The sequence below is a fragment of the Erinaceus europaeus genome, chromosome X (assembly GCF_950295315.1).
Source record: "Erinaceus europaeus chromosome X, mEriEur2.1, whole genome shotgun sequence".
NCBI lineage: Eukaryota > Metazoa > Chordata > Mammalia > Eulipotyphla > Erinaceidae > Erinaceus > Erinaceus europaeus.
The window spans coordinates 12,789,127-12,808,428 of NC_080185.1; positions in this window are offsets into that span (position 1 = coordinate 12,789,127).

Below are 19,302 nucleotides of genomic sequence, written 5' to 3' on the forward strand. Positions count from 1 at the left end.
TCTAAATAGAAACAATCACATGTCTTCAGCTCTACTTCTATAAAATGTTGGTATTTCATTCATAATTGATAAGGAACCACCATATGTCAATATAAAAATGTCATTATATTCATATCATTGTTGTCTGATTCTTGATGACTAACTTTCCACTAGTGTGATCTTATACATGTTTTGTTATTGCTTAACATTTTCTTTTCTGCAGGAGATAAATCGTTGTTATTTTTTTCTTTTTTTAATCATCTTTATTTACTTATTGGATAGGGACAGATAGAAATTGAGGGAAGGGGAGATAAAGAGGGAGAGAGACATAGAGATACCTGCAGCCCTGCTTCACCACTTGTGAAGCTTTCCCCCTGCAAGTGGGGATCGGGGGCTTGAACCTGGGTCCTTGCACAATGTAACATGTGTACTTAACCAGGTACGCCACCACCTGACCCTGTGATTTTTTTCCTGTGGAGTATAGATATTTGTTTCTTTCTATTAATACAAGGATGAAATATAAAGAAAAAACAGATAAAAAAGTTATCATAGTGTAATTTATGGCAATTAGATTCATTTTATTCATGTCATGATGTATTAGTAAGTTTTCCCCTTTATTCCTTTCAGTGTTTGCTTAATTGTAGTAGGTGAAAGGATTGGATATCAAAGTAACTACTGACATAATTGTGGTTCTAATTTTATTAAACTTTCCAGTTTAAAACTTTATGACAAAATAATACCAAAGGCAACACACATCAATATGGAAGGATTTATCAGACTTGGTGCAAGTCCATGTGCTCACTCCCATTTTCTACTGATGCTCCTGGTTTAATGTAGGCATCAGCCAAAAGCAAGAGCTATCCACAAACTGAGTAACTTCATACCTTTATTGCCCTGGCATTCTAGAGCTCTCAGATCTGTCATCCAAGCCTCTGCCAGTGTGTGAAAATTGTGAAAAACAAATATAACAAAAATTATGCTTCCCAATGATTTCACATTTAAGATAACATATGCTATCACATTGCTCTCCCTCATGGTATACAAAAATGCTACGGGAGTTGGGCTTTAGCGCAGTGGGTTAAGCGCAGGTGGCGCAAAGCATAAGGACCGGTGTAAGGTTCCCGGTTTGAGCCCCCAGCTCCCCACCTGCAGGGGAGTCGCTTCACAGGCGGTGAAGCAGATCTGCAGGTGTCTGTCTTTCTCTCCCCCTCTCTGTCTTCCCCTCCTCTCTCCATTTCTCTCTGTCCTATCCAACAATGATGACATCAATAACTACAACAATGAAACAAGGGCAACAAAAGGAAATCAATAAAAAAAATTTTTTTAAAAGTGTGATTTAAAAAAAAAATGCTAGTTCCTTCAGTCTTCACCTACATTGGGTAGGGTTTTTAAAACTGTGTTGAGCTATATAGGTTCATTTTTTACTGGTTTTATTACTACTAAATGTTAGCATATTTCAAGTATAATCCTTATGATTCTACCCTCTATTAGATAGACACAGCTGCATTTGAGTTTATTGCAACATTTTAATAACTGATTGACATTTCAATTATTCTTGGCTCCAGTTAAGAAAATTTATCCCAGATAAACTTTGGAATCTTTTCGGACATTCACAGTTGCTAATAGGCTTCTTATTGGATTTGCTTTACATATACAAACACTAGGGAAGAATTGATATTTTATTTTAATATATATTGATTTATATTGGTTATTTAATAATGATTACCAAGATTGTAATATAACTGGTGTACAATTCCATACATTCCAACCACCAGAGTTTCATGTCCCATCTCCTCCACAGGAAGCTTCCAGATTCTTTATTCTTTATCCCTCTGGGAGTGTGGACCAACATGTTTCTTTCTTTCTTTCTTTCTTTTTTTTTTTTGCCTCCAGGGTTATCCACTGCTCCTGTGGCCATTTTTTTTTCTATTTTTTGGATAGGACAGAGATAAATCGAGAGAGGAGGGTAAGATGGAGAGAGGAAGATAGACACCTATAGACCTGCTTCACTGCTTGTGTAATGACTCCCTTGCAGGTAGGGAGCTGGGGGCTGGAACCATGATCCTCAACGCTAGTCCCTGTACTTTGTACTAAGGGCCCTTAACCCAATGTGTCACCGCCAGGTCTCTTGAACTACATCATGTATGAGGTATGTAAAGTGGTAGATCTGGCTTCTGTCATTGTTTCTCTACTGCACATGGACATTAACAAGTCAGCCCATGCCTCCAGCCTGGTTTTATCTTTCCTCAGTGGAGTAGGGCTCTGGAGAAGTGAGGTTCCGGGACACATTGGTGAGGTCATCTGCCCAGAGAAGTCAGAATGGAATCATAATAGCACCTGCAACTTGGTGGTTGAAAGGTGTTAAGATATAGAGCAGGACAAATAAGTTAATAAACAAGAACTGTAAAGAAGTAGGAATAGAACAGATGAAATTAGGGGTCTTCCTGCAGGAAGAAGCTAGGAAATCTATTTTAGGTAAGCTCTAAGGGGCCCTTGACTTTAGCAATTTTTTTCCTGAGCCTGATAGTTAATATGTAGGTGGACTAAAAGTATTTTCTGGGAAGATATGTATTTAAAAAAGATTCACTTTATTATTTTTTTTTCATATGAGGTAGAGAGTTCGTCATATGTGTGAAAGAGAAGCCAGACAGCATTCCAGTTCATGCAGTGCTGGCGATTCAAGCAGGAACTGCAGATGTGGAAATTCTCTGCTTTATTATCTCATCAATCAAGAAGTAAGACTTTTAAATTGTTCAGATTGCCTATTCTAGGAGCATGCATTCCTTAAATACACACTTAAACCATTTGGATATATATTTCAAAATTTTATAGTTGCTTTATTGTTTTAAAGTGATTTTTGTATGTCACTATATATTATACAAATTCTATTACTACTTCAAAGATATTTTAGGGCAATTTTCTCAGCTTTTCTATGTAGCACTATAATTCTATGCATGTAAATATAATATTGTCTACTTTTACCCAACTAGTTTTCTGCGTCATCTTATTTTCATGTTTATTGGAATTTCTCAGATGATATAAAATAATAACATTATTTCCAGAATTTATATTTTACCTTAATTTTTCAGGATAAAATTTCCATATTTGATTATGTATTTAGAACCAGTCTTTCTCCCCTGAGAGAGTCCTACTTAGCTATGATATACTTGTTTTTTTTCCTGATATACTGCTGTTTCTGGTTGGTTAAATTTTGTTCAGTATCTTAGTATTCATGTTCATCAGGGATATTGGCCTGGGTTTTATTTATTTGTTACTTTGTGTCTTTGCTTCTGTTATCAGGGTGTTGTTGGCTTTACAGAAATTGGTAGAGAATATTCCTGCCTGTGTCCTTGATATTTTGAAAAAGCTTTAAAGTTACAAGTAGTATCTCTTTCATAATAGTTTTGTATTAATTCACAAAGCCACCCGGGGAAAAGCCTGGCAGGTGTTGCAGTGGACTTTCAAACATGAGGTCCAGAATTTGATACATAAATATAGTTTTAAAATATCTGAACCTAGGTTTCTGTTTTTGGTAAAGTTTTTTTTAGCTACTGTTTCAATCTTATTGGTTGTAATAGGTCTATTTATGTTTCCCAATTCCTCCTGATTCAGTCATAATGGGTTTTTGTTTGTTTGTTTTGGTTTAGTCTGTTTCTATGCTCTTTATATATATATTTGGTTATTAGTCCTTTATCTGAAGTATGTTGCAAAAATTCTTCTCCCACACTGTAAGGTATCTTGTTCTTATTTTTCTAAATCATACAGGTGTGATGCAGTTTGGTAATCCACATCAACAAAAGAAAAACTTGATGCACAGAAAACCTTCAACAAGATCCAACATATTTTTATGATAAAATATTAAAAAGAGGATATATAGAAAATTCTTCAAGATAATCTAGTCTACATACATTAAACCTACAGCCTACGTCATACTCAATGGTGAGAAGCTGAAAGCTTTTCCACTTCAATTAGGTACATGACAAGGCTGCCCTTGTCACTTCAGCATAGTATCAAAAGTCCTAACAATAGAGACTAGTCAAGGAAATGGAACAAGAGGGATATAGATTGGAAGAGAAGGAATACAATTGACTATTTGTAGATGATACAATATACAGAAAATCCAAAAGAATAAAGCAGAGAACTCATGGAAATTATTAAGCTTAAAATTAATGTGCAAAAATAGGTGTCATTTTTTAATGCAAACAACAAATTAGAAGAAGAAATCTGAGTGCAAGGACTAGCATAAGGATCCCAGTTTGAGCCCCCAACTCCCCACCTGCAGGGGAGTCTCTCCACAGGTGGCGAATCAGGTCTGCAGGTGTCTATCATTCTCTCTCCCTCTCTGTCTTCCCCTCTTCTCTCCATTTCTCTCTGTCCTATCTAACAACGATGACATCAATAAAACAATAATAACTATAACAAAAATTAAAAAGGGCAACAAAGAGGAAAATATATAAATATAAAAAAAATTAAAAAGAAGAAGAAATCTGAAAATCTATTCCACTTACTACAGTTTTACCCAGAGGAAGCAAATATAAGACAATGATTTGAAGAAATCTTTGGAGAACTATGTTCATAGCAGCATAGTCTGAAACAGTTTATACCCAAATGTCCAAAGGCAGATGTGTAGTTAAAGTTGTGTTACCTATATGCGGTGGAATACTACCTAGCTATTAAATCTGATGAGGTCTTTGCTTTTGCTTCATCTTGCATGGACCTCAAGGAAATCATGTTAAATGAGATAACCTAAAAGTAGAATGGAAAATATCATGTGATCTCACTTATAAGTGAAAATTATGAAAAGAAAGGAAAACAAGGTGAAAATTGGACTTTTTGTAGTGTACTACACCAAAATAAATAATTCCAGGGATGGAAGGAACAGGAGAATGGCATAGAGATGTTCTTGGAGTACTAGTTCATGGTCTTGAAAAAGAACTTATGTCTGGCATGGGGGTATTTTGTAGATACCTATCAGTTATTCATCCAACAAAATGATTAAAAGATAATGTATTTATTTTATTCATAAGAATGATACTCATCATAGTAGTAAGAGAAATATACTTGATTCTGTGGGACTATGTGAAAGCTTGGTAGAGCTTAAGGGAGCTCTCCCATCCCTGGATGGAGGTCTGGAAAGACACCCCACTTGTTAGCCTCTATCCTTATAGAGATGAGCCTGGAGGGAAAAGTCTCCCAGTCTCAGTTTCTCCTTGTTAATCTCTCAAGCTCACAGAAAGCCTACAAGCCTCTCACACTTAGTTTCCCCTGCTAGCAGCAGGCCAAATGGTTGCCTGCTTTAGGGTTCACTCAAAGTTCACACATCCACTTCACCTTTTGATCATAAAGAACACACTCTGTCATACACCTCGCCAACACTTTGATATCTGTCATACACCTCGCCAACACTTTGATATCTGTGATTTACATCAATTTTTGTTTTTTCTTCTCTACCTCACCTCACTAGTTTAACCCCATGTTTCTCTCAAATAACTTTGGATAATTAACTCGCCTGCATCATGGAGACTAATTGTTTTGACCTTTATGTGTCTCATCAATTCTTGTCATACCAGCCCCCTACCATAGGGGAAAGCTGACCTTTAAGAAACGTGTAATTTTTGACATATGTGAACAGTGTTCTTTGTTTAACTCAGTATAAAGGCCTGTACCCTTCCCCAAGTAAACAAATGTTATTACCAGAATGTTCCCCGACACCTCTTTCTGAATTCACGCAGCCTTTAGAGCTGGTGAGGGAGGGTCGGAAGCTTACCCCCTGGTTGGTGCCACTCCACCTGAGCCCCAGCAGATTCTAATAATAAAATGATATATTTAAGATAATTTTTCAAGGTATTGAACTTGGGACCTCATCTTATTTATTTGTTTATAATTTTATTAGGGGTTAATGGCTTACAGTATACTTGTTGACACATGGGTACAACTTTTTATCTCCCTATAATAGGTGTCAGGAAATTACATCTCCAACTTAGGTTGATTACCAACATCATGCACTAGGAGCCCAATGATCTCTCCACCAACTCTTTCCCTTTCTTCCACTGACTCTCTTGCTTTGGTGCAATACATCATCCTTTGTCTAAGTTTCACCTCATATCTTTTCTTTCTGTCCTTTTAAAACAATTTAAATTAAAACAAATTACTGATATTCTTAATCTTTGTTACTCTAAAAATACTTAATATTAAATAAACTCTGTAGTTTCCTTCTCCTCTTCTTTTGATCATGCAGTTCTCAGATCTAGGAAACCACCATCACCTTTCTTCTTTCCCTTTTTTTTTTTTTCACTAGAGCACTCTTCATCTCTGGTTTATTGAAACTGGGACCTCAGAACCTCATGCATAAGAGTCTGTTTGTATAACCACTATGCTATCTCCCTGGCTTTTTGAAAATTTTATTCAGGATGTGATATTGACATTTGTAAATGTGTTTGTGATATATTTATTTATACATAAGCTTCATGTTCTATTATTTATCTATTTTTGAATTTTATGAGAAATATTTTTAAGTGTTTATTCATTATTTTTTATTTGATAAGAGAGAGAAATTGAAAAGGGAAGGAGAGAGAAAGAGAATGAGACAATAACAAATAACAACAATAATCATAAAACAAACAACAACAAAACCCTCCAAATCTAACTTGACTTTTGAGATTACTAACTTTTATATCACTTCTTTGCATATTATACCCAGTATGACTTATATTAATCACTGTAATTTTATCACACATGTAAAATTAAAAATATGTTCTCAAATTGTCATTTACATGTTAAGGTATTATTGTTTTCTATATAGGATTTTGGCTTTTTTTTTTGGTTCCTTTTTTATTGTTGATTTAATAATGATTGACAAGACTGTAGGATAATAGGGCTACAATTCCACACAATTCTCACCATTAGAGTTCTGTATCCCACCCCCTCCATTAGAAGCTGTTCTATCCTTTATTTCTATGGGAATATGAACCCAGGATCATTATGGGGTTCAGAAAGTGGAGGATCTGGATTCTGTAACTGCTTCTCTACTGGACATGGGCACTGGCAGGTCAATCCATACTCCCAGCTTGTTTCTATCTTTCCCTAGTAGGGTGGGGTTCTGGAGAAGTGAGGTTCCAGGACACTGGTGAGGTCGTCTGCCCAGGGAAGTCAGTTTGGCATCATGGTAACATCTACAACTTGGTGGTTGAAAAAGCATAAAAATATATAGGAAAACAAATTGTTTAATAATCAGGAACCTAAAAGTAAGAATATAGCAGATTAGATTTGGGTGGACATGCAGGTGGGCTAAAGTTATTGTCTGGGGAGATGGTGTCATAGCTGGGAAGATGACTAAAAGTTGGATTAGGGAAGAGAGTAGCTCCCAAATATGGGGAAAGTACATAAACACTATCAACTATAAACTCCATTGATCTGATCCAGGGCCCATATTCAGCACAAGAGCCTGTGTAACCTCCGTATCCCTGTAGGTCTGAGCTCACATTCCATGGTCACAGCTAGGAACATCCTAGGCTTCACTCATTTCAGGACCCATCTTCCTTGAACAGGAGAGTATGTTTACCCAGCCTCCCTTCATAGAATTTGGCAGTCCCTACCATTGTTGTTCTACATTGAGGAAAAAGCTCTGTAGAGGTCCACAAGAGGGCTTATGATGTTCTTCCTGATGGAGATGATGAGTGATATTGGGGAGAGCGATCTATTAGAGGTCTAGGTCCATTATACCTATGTGAGAATTCCAGGATTACCTGACGAGGGCCCCAGATGATGGTGTGGCCTGGTAGTGACCAAAAGAAGCATCATAAAGTATGCCAGTCTCTTGCCCTTATCCAGTTTTTGTAATCTTTACTTTGTCTGACAAGGTTAGTCTTGGAGTGATTGAGGAAAGTGAAATAGGAAGTAGATTAGGAGGGTATTTTGGTCTAAGTAGAAACTATTTGATTAAGTACTTTATGGTATCTTTTTTAGGTCTTTCTACATACTTGCTCTACTTATTGAGTCACTTCAAACTATTGTGCACTTCTACTTTAAGGCATATATTTTCTCCTTACCTATGGATACATGTACACATATACTCTATCTCATGGACCCTGGTCTATAGCTAGGTTCTGTGGCTTTGTTAGGAAATGCACCACCTGAAATTGAACTAAGGAGTCCTATGATCTAGGAAAGGTCTCACCAAAGTATTGGACCTAGAGTGTTGACATCTCAAAACTGACATCTCTGGACACAATCTCAATTGAAACATGTTGAGCTGGCACTGGTTGAATTGATTTGGTTGAGATCAGTAGATGCAGTAACGAATAGTAATGATCTAGAGAAGCATGAAGGAAAATGAGCCCCACTCCAGAGGTTCCAGGACTGGGAGAAATATGGGTTTTGTTGAGAACTGGGAAGCTTTGCTGTCTTAGAGTTTAAGGCGGCAATAAATAGTTATTGTTATAACCATTTTATTTGGAAGTTTGGTTTACTTTGACATTTTTTTACTTTTTATTTTATTTTATTTATTTATTCCCTTTTGTTGCCCTTGTTGTTTTATTGTTGTAGTTATTATTGTTATTGTCATTGTTGGATAGGACAGAGTGAAATGGAGAGAGGAGGGGAAGACAGAGAGGAGGAGAGAAAGATAGACACTTGCAGACCTGCTTCACCGCCTGTGAAGCGACTCCCCTGCAGGTGGGGAGTCGGGGTTCGAACCGGGATCCTTTTGCCGGTCCTTGTTCTTTGCGCCACCTGCGCTTAACCCGCTGCGCTACAGCCCGACTCCCGACATTTTTTTTTTACTTTTTAAAATTTGTTTTTTATTTGCCAGAACAGAGAGAAATTGAGAGAGGAGGGGGAGATAGGAAAGGGGAGACAATATATTAGTTTTTTTTTTCCCTGAAACTGAAATCTGATATGCTGGTGGATCTAAGTTATTTTCTGGAAAGATGATGTTATGGCTGGAAAAAGGACCAGAAAGCTGAATCAGGGAAAAGAGTAGTTCCCAAATATGGGAAAGGTGTATAAATATTGTTGACTGTAAACCCCATCAATTTGATGTGATCTGGGGCTCATATTCAATTTAGGAGCCTATGTGACCTCTGCATCCCTCTATATCTGATATCACATTGTGTGGTCATGAGTAGGAACATTTCAAACTGCCCCAATATCAGGACACATCTTCCTCAGGTGTAGTATAGACTATGTTGTTCATCCTCCCTTAGGAGGATGAAACATTCTCTACTATTGTTCATTCAAGTTAAAGAGAGAGGCAAGCTGGGACTATGGATCAACCTGTCAATGCCCATGTTCAGCAGGGAAGCAATCACAGAAGCCAGACCTTCCACCTTCTGCATCCCACAATGACATTGGGTCCACAGTCCCAGAGGGTTAAAGAATAGGAAAGCTATCAAGGGAGGGAATGAGATACAGAGTTCTGGTGGTGGAGATTGTGTGGAGTTGCACCCCTCTTATCCTATGGTTTTGTCAGTGTTTCCTTTTTATAAATAAAATAAAATAAAAAAGAAAAGGGAAGAGTAAGACAAACATCTATAGACCTGCTCCACAGCTTGTGAAGCTTCCTTCCTGTCCCGATTTTTGCGGCTGTCCTTGTGTATAGTACTATATTCACTTAACCAGATATACCTCACCACCTGGATCCTTTCATTATAATTCTTTATCCATCTTTGTCTCAACATTTGTATCTGTGAGTGACTTTGTCTACTGTGTTGTCAATTTGTGTTATTTGTCTATTGTGTTATTTGTCTATTTATGTTATTTATTTTCCCCAACACAAGCATCTTAATTTATTTACCTTGAATAACAGGGAAGTGCAGCAAAAAAACTGTAGTTAAGATAGATCATAGTCAAGTTTTGTATTATGAAGGTCTCATCTGAAACTGAGTTAGTAAATAAAACCTTTCTTTAGACACTCAGTTCAAAAGTATACCATAACTTCTATATTCTTTTATAAAGGAAAAAAGTGTAGTGTTTTAATTTGTTTTCAGCGTATTAGTAGAACTAGTTATTAATTATTATCAGTGTTTTCTATTTTAAAATTGATGTGATTCTTACAGACACACTCAATTTTTGTTTACATATATTATCCCTTAGGTATTATATGCATTTTCTGTTTCTGGGTACTTAAGCATAATTTTATTGAAGATTATATTTATTATCTTCATTATACTAATCACTCTTATAATAAATTAGTCAATATTTATTTTATTATCAACTTCTTGAGTTTTCTAGCTTTAGTCATATTTTCTTATTTGGGTTCCAGGGTTGCACAGCTTTTGCAAGACATTCTCATAAAGGCATTTTTCACTGAGTGGTTCATGTTTATGAAAACTGTCAGTGGACTTAGAACTTCAGTCACATCTTGGTATAACTTTTTTTTTATCTAGCATATTTTAGTGATTGCTACATTTTTGTTGGCATTGGATAGTGCTGTGGAGTACCCATTCATTGGGGAAACTGACGATCCTTCCTAGCCGACTGAATCCACATGGATCCTAGTCACTTTCAAAGCCAGCAACAAGCAGCTCCTGACAGCTTTCAACCTGACGCTGTTGACTGGCTACTGAAGAAGGGCAAACGCTAGAAGAAGAAGAAGTGCTGTGGATGATCTCTGTAGGAAAGATTAAGGACTGTTGGTGGGGATTTTTTCCCTTTTGTCTATAGATCAACAAGTCTTCTTCTAGCGTTTGCCATCAACAAGTCTTAAAAGCATGATCTCTGGGTCAGCAAAATCAATATCACTTGGGAATTGGTCCAAACGCAAATCTACAAGACCCATTTCACAACTTATTAAACCAGGGACTCCAGGTAGAGAGTTCAGTGACATGTTTTAACAAAGTATCCAAGGTTTTCTCATTCACAATCAAATCTATTATAGAAACTGGATAAATTAATTTTCTTTTCTGAATGACATTTTTCAATTTTTCTTGTCTCTTGAATTTTTTCTCTCCTCTCACTCTTATTTCAAATTCATTACTAGAGAAATAAAGGTTTCCAAGACAGTTGGCACATAGGTAAAAGTACTCATTTTCCTTCTCGTGATAAATGCCTATATGCCACTTCCACCACAATCTTAGGTCTTCTTCCAGCTTTGTGCACTGGGTCCCTCAATCCTTTTTCAAATGCCTTCCTTACACTCTTCCCCTACTCCTTGGCCTTGATTCAAAAGGCCATGCCTAGTCCAAGTTCTTCCCTGTGTTTCACTTCCATCCAAGTTCCATCCAAGAAGAGGCAAAACATAGGATTGCAAATGTATATTTTAAATTTTTTAAATTATCTTTATTTATTGGATAGAAACAGCCAGAAATTTGAAGGAAGGGGGATATAGAGAGGGAGAGAGATGCCTGAAACACTATTTTTCCACTTGCAAAACTTTCCCACTGCAGGTGGGGAGTGGGGGCTCAAATCCCCAGTCCTTACACATTGTAACATGTGTGCTCAAGCATGTGCCGCCACCACCTGGCCCCCACAGGTTTGTATTTTTGATAAGTCACTAAAATAAAGAATAAAGTATTCTCCTGTGCCTCATCTTGAATGGAATGTGAAGGAATTATGTTAAATGAGATAAGCCAGGAGAAGGGCAGATATTTATTCACATGGCAACTGTTATTTAAGTTATTTCCCCAATGAATGAATAAAAAAAAAAGGTGATATTTTATGATGATGTGAGTTGGATAATGGCATAGAACAACAACAACAAAAACCTTTTAGATCCATACTCCCAGTCTGCCTCTCTGTTTCCCTAATAGGGTGATGCCCGTGTTCAGAGGGGAAGCAATTGCAGAAGCCATTTCTTCCACCTTCTGCAACCCACAAGGACCCTGCATCCATACTCCCAGAGGGATAGAGAATGGGAAAGCTATCAGGGAAGGGGATGGGATATGGAGACCGGGTGGTGGGAATTGTGTGGACTTGTACCCCTCCTATCCTATGGTTTTGTAAATGTCTCCTTTCTTAAATTAAAAAAAAAAAAACCTTTTCATCTAAAGGATGACAGAAGATCTAGTAGAGGTTGTATTGTTATGGGAAAAACTGAGAAATGTTATGTATGTACAAACTGTTGCATTTACTGTTTACTGTAAAACATTAATCTCCCAATAAAGGAAGAAAAACACCCTTTTCACCTATTCTTAAGTGAGTTCCTATTTCATGAAGACAAGTCTAAGTGTTCATGAATGGAATGCCTAATAATTTAAAATTTTAATTAATAATTTAATTTATTTTATTTGACAGGACAGATCAAAATTTTAAAAGGAGAGAGAGGTAGAGATAGAGAGCCATCTGCAGCACTGCTTTACTGCTTGTGAAGCTTCCCCTTGAAGGTGGGGACTGAAGTCTTGAACCTGAGTCTTTGTGCACTGGAATGTGTGCACACAGCCAAGTGTACTGCTGCCCATAACTCAATAGATTTTTTTTTTCTGAACAGATTTCTATCAGCTTTATACTAACTGTAAACTCTTCTTACATTTGTGAAATGACTTTCTCAAAGGATTTCTTTTCAATGAAAGTGTCAGTTTGCACTGATTTACTTTTTATTGTTTTGGGTCACGTCAAGAGCTGTTAATCCAATGCTATTTTTAAAATGTGAGTGTCAATCATACACTATTAAATACACTGGAAACACTTAAACTAGAGCAAAGGCAGCATAAAGCCAGCAAGTAAACATCCTGTACAAAATTCCTGTACATGTCTACAGTGTCATGAAAAATGATGTTTCTGAATCCAATCAATAATATTTATGAGAAAAATTGCAGCATGTCATTGAGCTCGGTTTTGGGATATAAGAAGAAAATGATTAGAGGCCCATAAAAATTACATCAAGAGTGTTGCTAAAAGAATATAGTTATGACTTCTCTGTCTCCATAGCATTTTTTTACATATATGTAAAGAGGGAAGGAGGTAGGGAGGGAGAAACGGAGAGAAAGGAGCAAAACACAGTGAAGCTTTCTTCAATGCACAGGGTACTGGCTTTGACCCTGGGTTGTGCATATGACAAAAAAAGAAAGAAAAGAAAAGAAAAGAAAATGCACAGTAACCAAGTGAGCTGTTATGCTGACCCTAGATAACATTGTTTAAAACTATATAATTATATTTTTATCCAAAAAAATCAATGCTATGGTAGCAAGGCTATTCTCTCATTGAAGGGGCTATGGAGAAACTGGGAAGATAAGATAACTTGGGTCCATCTGCATATCAGATGTCAGGCTCAGGCAAAAAATAGTAAAATAATGCCCCCTCCTTGGAATATACCTAAAATAGACCTACTAGCTATTTCCAAAACGGAGACCTGAAATCTTCATCTGCAATATTCCAGCCTTTAGGTTCACGATTATTCAACAATGGCTTTGGTTTTATACGTTAACATTTTTTTTTCAGCCACCAGGTTCCAGATGCTACCATGATGCTAACCGGACTTCCCTGGGAGGACAACCCCACCAATGTGTCCTGGAGCCCTGTTTCCCCAGAGCTCTGCCCCACTAGAAAAAGAGAGACAGGCTGGAAGTATGGATTGACCTGTCAATGCCCATGTTCAGGGAGAAGTAATTACAGAAACCAGACCTTCCACCTTCTGTACCCCATAATGACCGTGGTTCCACACTCCCAGAGGGTTAAAGAATATGAAATCTATCAAAGCTTCCAAAATAGACAATTCTTGTAGCTAGTGGTACACTTTCTACATTCACCCATGGTACCCACAAACCTACAGGCTTGTTCCCAGTCAACTCAAGCTTTTATATTGCCAGAAAATTTTCTACCTGAAAACCTGCACTTAGTATATCTGTAGCTGCTGCCTCCTTCAGCTCCCATAGCTAAAGCTAAAATGGAAGCTTATACCTGTGGTACTCTCCAGAAGCAAGATATTGTGAATACAACTGCCACAGTTTACACACTGTCCATAAGACTGTCTTGACTGTTGCCTCAGTCCCACTCCTAGACACACGTTCTTCTGGCTGATACAGAGGGGTTAGTTGATACTGGTGCTGACCAATAGTCCACAATATTTAATTCTAATAGGAGGCCAATACATAAAGACTGGGACAGATAGCTGTTTACCACTGAGAATTAAGCATAGGTAGTCCAAAAATGAGAAGACTGATGAGTAGATGCCAAAAGAAGACAAGTCTCAGGAATAAAAGCCTAGAGTATCCAAAGTAAGTCAACTACCTAATGTATATTTCAAAGAAATAGTCACTGAACTGGAAGAATATTTGGACAAAATGAAAACCATGACAAACACAGAAGAGATAAGAGCATATTCCAAACAAATCATAGAGCTAAGGAAGACACAAATAGCTGAACAAAAAAGTGTAAGTGGGGTTTAGTAGATAGTCGGGTCCGGGGGAAGATGGCGCCCTGAGAAATCGCTAACAGCGAGTGCTCTGATAGCATCGTCGGCAACGGTAGGATTTTCTGCCTTTAGCAGGCCAGTCAATAAGGGGGGGGGCACCAAAGAAGTGATTACAGTTTAATTTGGGTTAACAATTAGAACAAAGGTGACACGGACTCGCGGGGCGTCAGAATTCCCAGGCGGCGCCAGGCAAGGCGAGTGCGCCCGGCATTGTCCTCCGCCCGCCCGGGAAGGCGGCTCCTCCGCCGGTTGCAGAGCATGGCGGGCAGAGGACCCGGAGAGAGCACTTTAGCTCGGGGGCTTTGCCAGGGTCCACCGCGACCCTGAGGGTGGATCCAAAGACTTCTTGAGTATAGCTCTCATTGGATCAAAGGACTTGGAGCTAGTTTTCATTTTTGAGAAATCCTTTAAAAAAGTCTGGAGGGCGGGGTTTCCCGGAAGATGGCGATTGAGAAGCAGCTAGCCTTTGAGCTCCGGACACATCTCGTGTAAACAATAGGATTTTCTGCCTTTAGCAGGCCAGCCAATAAGGGGCCATAACGGTCATACCAAGGATGTGTCTATAACTTAATTTGGGTTAAGAATTAGAGTAGGGGAAAAAACTCTTTTTTCTTCCTTTTAATTTTCAAGCATACATCCTTCCCGCCGCCCCCCCGCAGTAAGCAGTGCCTGGGACCAGCTCCTAGCAGGATACCCCATACCACCAAACAGGTTTTTTTTTTTTTTTTTTTTTTTTTTTTTATTCACTGATACACATTTGGGAAGTTCCTCGCACTGCTCTTTAATTACAACTCTTCTTCTTATCTTCTCCCTTTTCTCTCTCTTATCTCTCTCTATCTCTCTCTCTCTCTCTTTTTTTTTAATCTTGTCATACACTTCTTTCTTCTTTGCCTTTCTGAATTTGTGAATTACTTTGGGGAAGAAATCTGACCCAGAGTGGACTCTCTATGTGTCTGTCTCTGCTCTAGTTCCCTTTACACTCTTGTTACCCCTAGAATATACACTGGATAGTAGATTTGCATAACTGTCTATTCTTGCTATCCTCTCTTCCTTTTCTCTTTCTTCACTGGGATTTGGTTACTATTTTTTCACGGACTGGAGAAATTGTTTGGCTAACTGGTAACGATTAAACTCCTTCAATACTTACTTCAGTTGCTACTGTTATTCCGGAGGTTGGTGAGTGCAATTGTCATAAAGGTATTTAGTACAGTGTTACTTGTGCTCAAAACACAACAACTGAGGAACAACAGAGCATTAAAAAAAAAAAGAGAGAGAAACACATAAATTAAAAAAAAATGGGTAGATTAAAAACAAATAAAACTGCTACCCCAATGAATGAAGACAAGAGCCCAGAAGAAACCACAAATCAGTCAGAAGTAACCATAGATAAGAAAAGTATGCAAGCAATAATAAACTTATTAATCACAGAAATGAAAACAACATTGGAGGAAAGAAATGGCAGTATTAGGGAAACAACAGTTGAGACCCCCAAGGAAAATACTGATTATCTTGAGACAATTAGAGAACTGAAAGCTGAAATAGCTGTAATGAAGAAAGAAGCTGAGGCAAGGGAAAGCAGACTAACAGAAGCAGAAAACAGAATTAGTCAGACAGAGGATGAGTTAGAGAAAACTAAGAAAGAGGTGAAAGAGCTTAAAAAGAGATTGAGAGACACTGAAAACAACAACAGAGACATATGGGATGATATCAAAAGAAGTAACATTCGTATAATTGGCCTGCCAGAGGAAGAAAGAGAGGAAGGGGAAGCAAACATTCTAGAGGAAATAATACAAGAAAATTTCCCAGACCTGAATAACAGAAAGGATATCAAGGTGCAAGAGGCCCAGAGAGTACCAAACAGAATCAACCCAGACCTGAAAACACCAAGACACATCATAGTCACAATGAGAAGAAGTAAGGATAAAGAAAGGATCCTAAAGGCTGCAAGAGAGAAACAAAGGTCACATACAGGGGAAAACCCATAAGACTTTCTGCAGATTTCTCAACTCAAACTCTAAAAGCCAGAAGGGAGTGGCAAGATATCTATCGAGCCCTGAATGAAAAAGGGTTTCAACCAAGGATTATATATCCTGCTAGACTTTCATTCAAGCTAGATGGAGGGATCAAAACGTTCTTAGACAAACAACAGTTAAAGGAGGCAACTATCACCAAGCCGGCCCTGAAAGAGGTACTAAAAGACCTCTTATAAACAAGAACATCACTATAATACTTGTAATATATCAGAGTAAACAAATTGTTTTTTAGAACAATGGCACTACAATACATTAAATCCATAATATCAATAAATGTCAATGGCTTAAACTCACCCATCAAAAGGCACAGGGTGGGGGGATGGATCAGAAAACATAACCCAACCATATGCTGCTTGCAAGAATCACATCTGTCACAACAAGATAAACACAGACTTAAAGTGAAAGGATGGAAAACTATCATACAGGCTAATGGTCCACAAAAAAGGGCAGGAACAGCCATTCTCATCTCAGACACGATAGATTTTAAATTAAATAAAGTAATAAAACATAGGCAAGGACATTACATAATGATTAGAGGATCAATCAGCCAAGAAGACTTAACAATTATTAACATCTATGCACCCAACGAGGGACCATCTAAATACATTAAACACCTATTGAAAGAATTTCAAAAATACATCAATAGTAATACAATAATAGTGGGAGACTTCAATACCCCACTCTCACACTTAGACAGATCAACAAAGCAGAGAACCAATAAAGATACAAGAGAATTGAATGAAGAGATTGACAGACTAGACCTCTTGGACATTTTCAGACTCCTCCACCCCAAAGTGGGGTTTAGTAGAAGACTAAATCAAACAGCAGACAGAATCAACAAGCTAGATATTCAGATAGAAATAACTCAGACAGATCAACAAAAAGGTAGAAAGAATGAAGAAAAATGACACAGGTTTACTGGATATTATTAACATGAATAACATTTATATTATATATTGAGGCTCCAGGAAGAATGGAGATACAGGGTACAGAAATCTTATTTGAAAAAATAATAGTGTCCTAAAACCCGTGGAAGGAAGACTATATCAAAATGTTTGATAGCATAATGGTTATACAAGGAGACTCTCATGCTCTCATGCCTGAAGTTTCAAAGCCCCAGGTTCAATCCCCCATATAACCATAGACAGAGGTGAGCAGTGCTCTGGTAAAAATAAAAAATCCGAAACAAAATGAACCTAGAGATATATGCCAAGATAATTGCCATTACATTTTTAAGACTTAAGAAGAGAGAATCTTGTATCATTCTATTGGGGGTTGATGGTTTATAGCACAGTTATTGACATATGGATACATTTATTCCTGTCCCTATGGTAGGTGTCTGGAGCACACTCTCACCCCCATTATTTTCCAATATCATGTACCAGGACCACAACCCATACCCTTGTACCCTGTCTTCTCACCACTCTCTTTTCCCACAGTCCTTTGCTTTGGTGCAATATACCAAAACCAGTCCGAGTTTTACATTCTGTTTTCCCTTTCTGTCCTTATTTCTTAAGTTCCAACTATGATAAAGATCAACTGTATTTGTCCTTCTCTTTTTGTTTTATATAACAACATGATTCTTTCAAGCTCTGTCCAAGATGAAGCAAAGCAGATGAATTCATCATTTTAACAGCTGAGTAGTATTCAATCGTGTATAATACATACCACTACTTTGTTAGCCACTCATTTGTTGTTGGGTGCTTAGGTTGCTTCCAAGTAGTCTCCAGACTGTTCTCCATATAGTTTGGACCAATTTTCACTCCTAAAAACACTGTAGAAGGGAAACTTTTCCTCCACAAACTTTCCAATATCTGATGTTACTGTCTATTCTAATGTATGGCATTCTCACAGGTAAAAGGTTTCATTTTATTATTGCCTTTATTTGCATTTCCTTGGTAATCTATAATTTTGAGTATTTTTTTATGTTTCTATTGGCCCTTTGGATATCTTTGTTGGTGAGTATTCTGTCCATATCCCTTGCTCTACCCCCTTTTTGTTTGAAACTTTGATTTTTCACCTGTTTTTTAAAAAAGAATTTATTTATTTACTCATGAGAAAGATAGGCAGAGAGAGAGAAAGAACCAGGCATCACTCTGGTACATGTGCTGCTGGGAATTGAGCTAACGACCTCATGGTTGAGAATCCAGTGCTTTATCCACTATGCCACCTCCAGGACCACTCTCTACCCTATTTTAACTAAGTTAAGATCTTTGTTTGTTCGTTTTATTTTTCATGAGTTTGACAACCTCTTTATATATTATGGTTATCAATCCTTTGTCTGATAGATATCATGTAAAGATCTTCTCCCATTCTGTAAGGAGTCTATAAAGAAAAAATATTGACAGAGCATTTAGAGAAACACAATATAGATGCAGGGGAACTTTCATGGAATTATTATCAGATTTCTCAGCAGAACGCTTGTCAGACAAAAAAGAATGGCAATGACATATTCAATATGGAGAAAGAACTCAGAATCATGTATGCTTTATTCAGCAAGGTTACCAGTCAGAAATGAAAGTATGCTAAATACCATTTCATATAATCAACAGTTAAATGAATGAATTGCAATTAAATCTGTCTTCAAAGATTATTGAAGTGGCACCTATACAATGAAAAGGAAACCCCAAATAAGTTCAAGATACAATAACTTAGGAATATTTCACTATCAAAAGTAGGGGCCCAGAGGTGGAGCACCCAGTTAAGCACACACATTAAATTGTCCAAGGACCAGGTTCAAGCCCCTGGTCCTCACTTGCAGGGGGAAAGCTTCACGAGTGGTAAAGCAGGGCTGCCTCTCTCTTCTATCTGCTTCTCCTCCATCAACTTCTCTCTGTCTCTATCCAATAATAAATAAAATAAAAAACTTTAAAATGTAAGTATATAGAAAAGAAGACAAGAAAACATTATAAAAACCAATTCAGTTATTAGTTATGCTATATA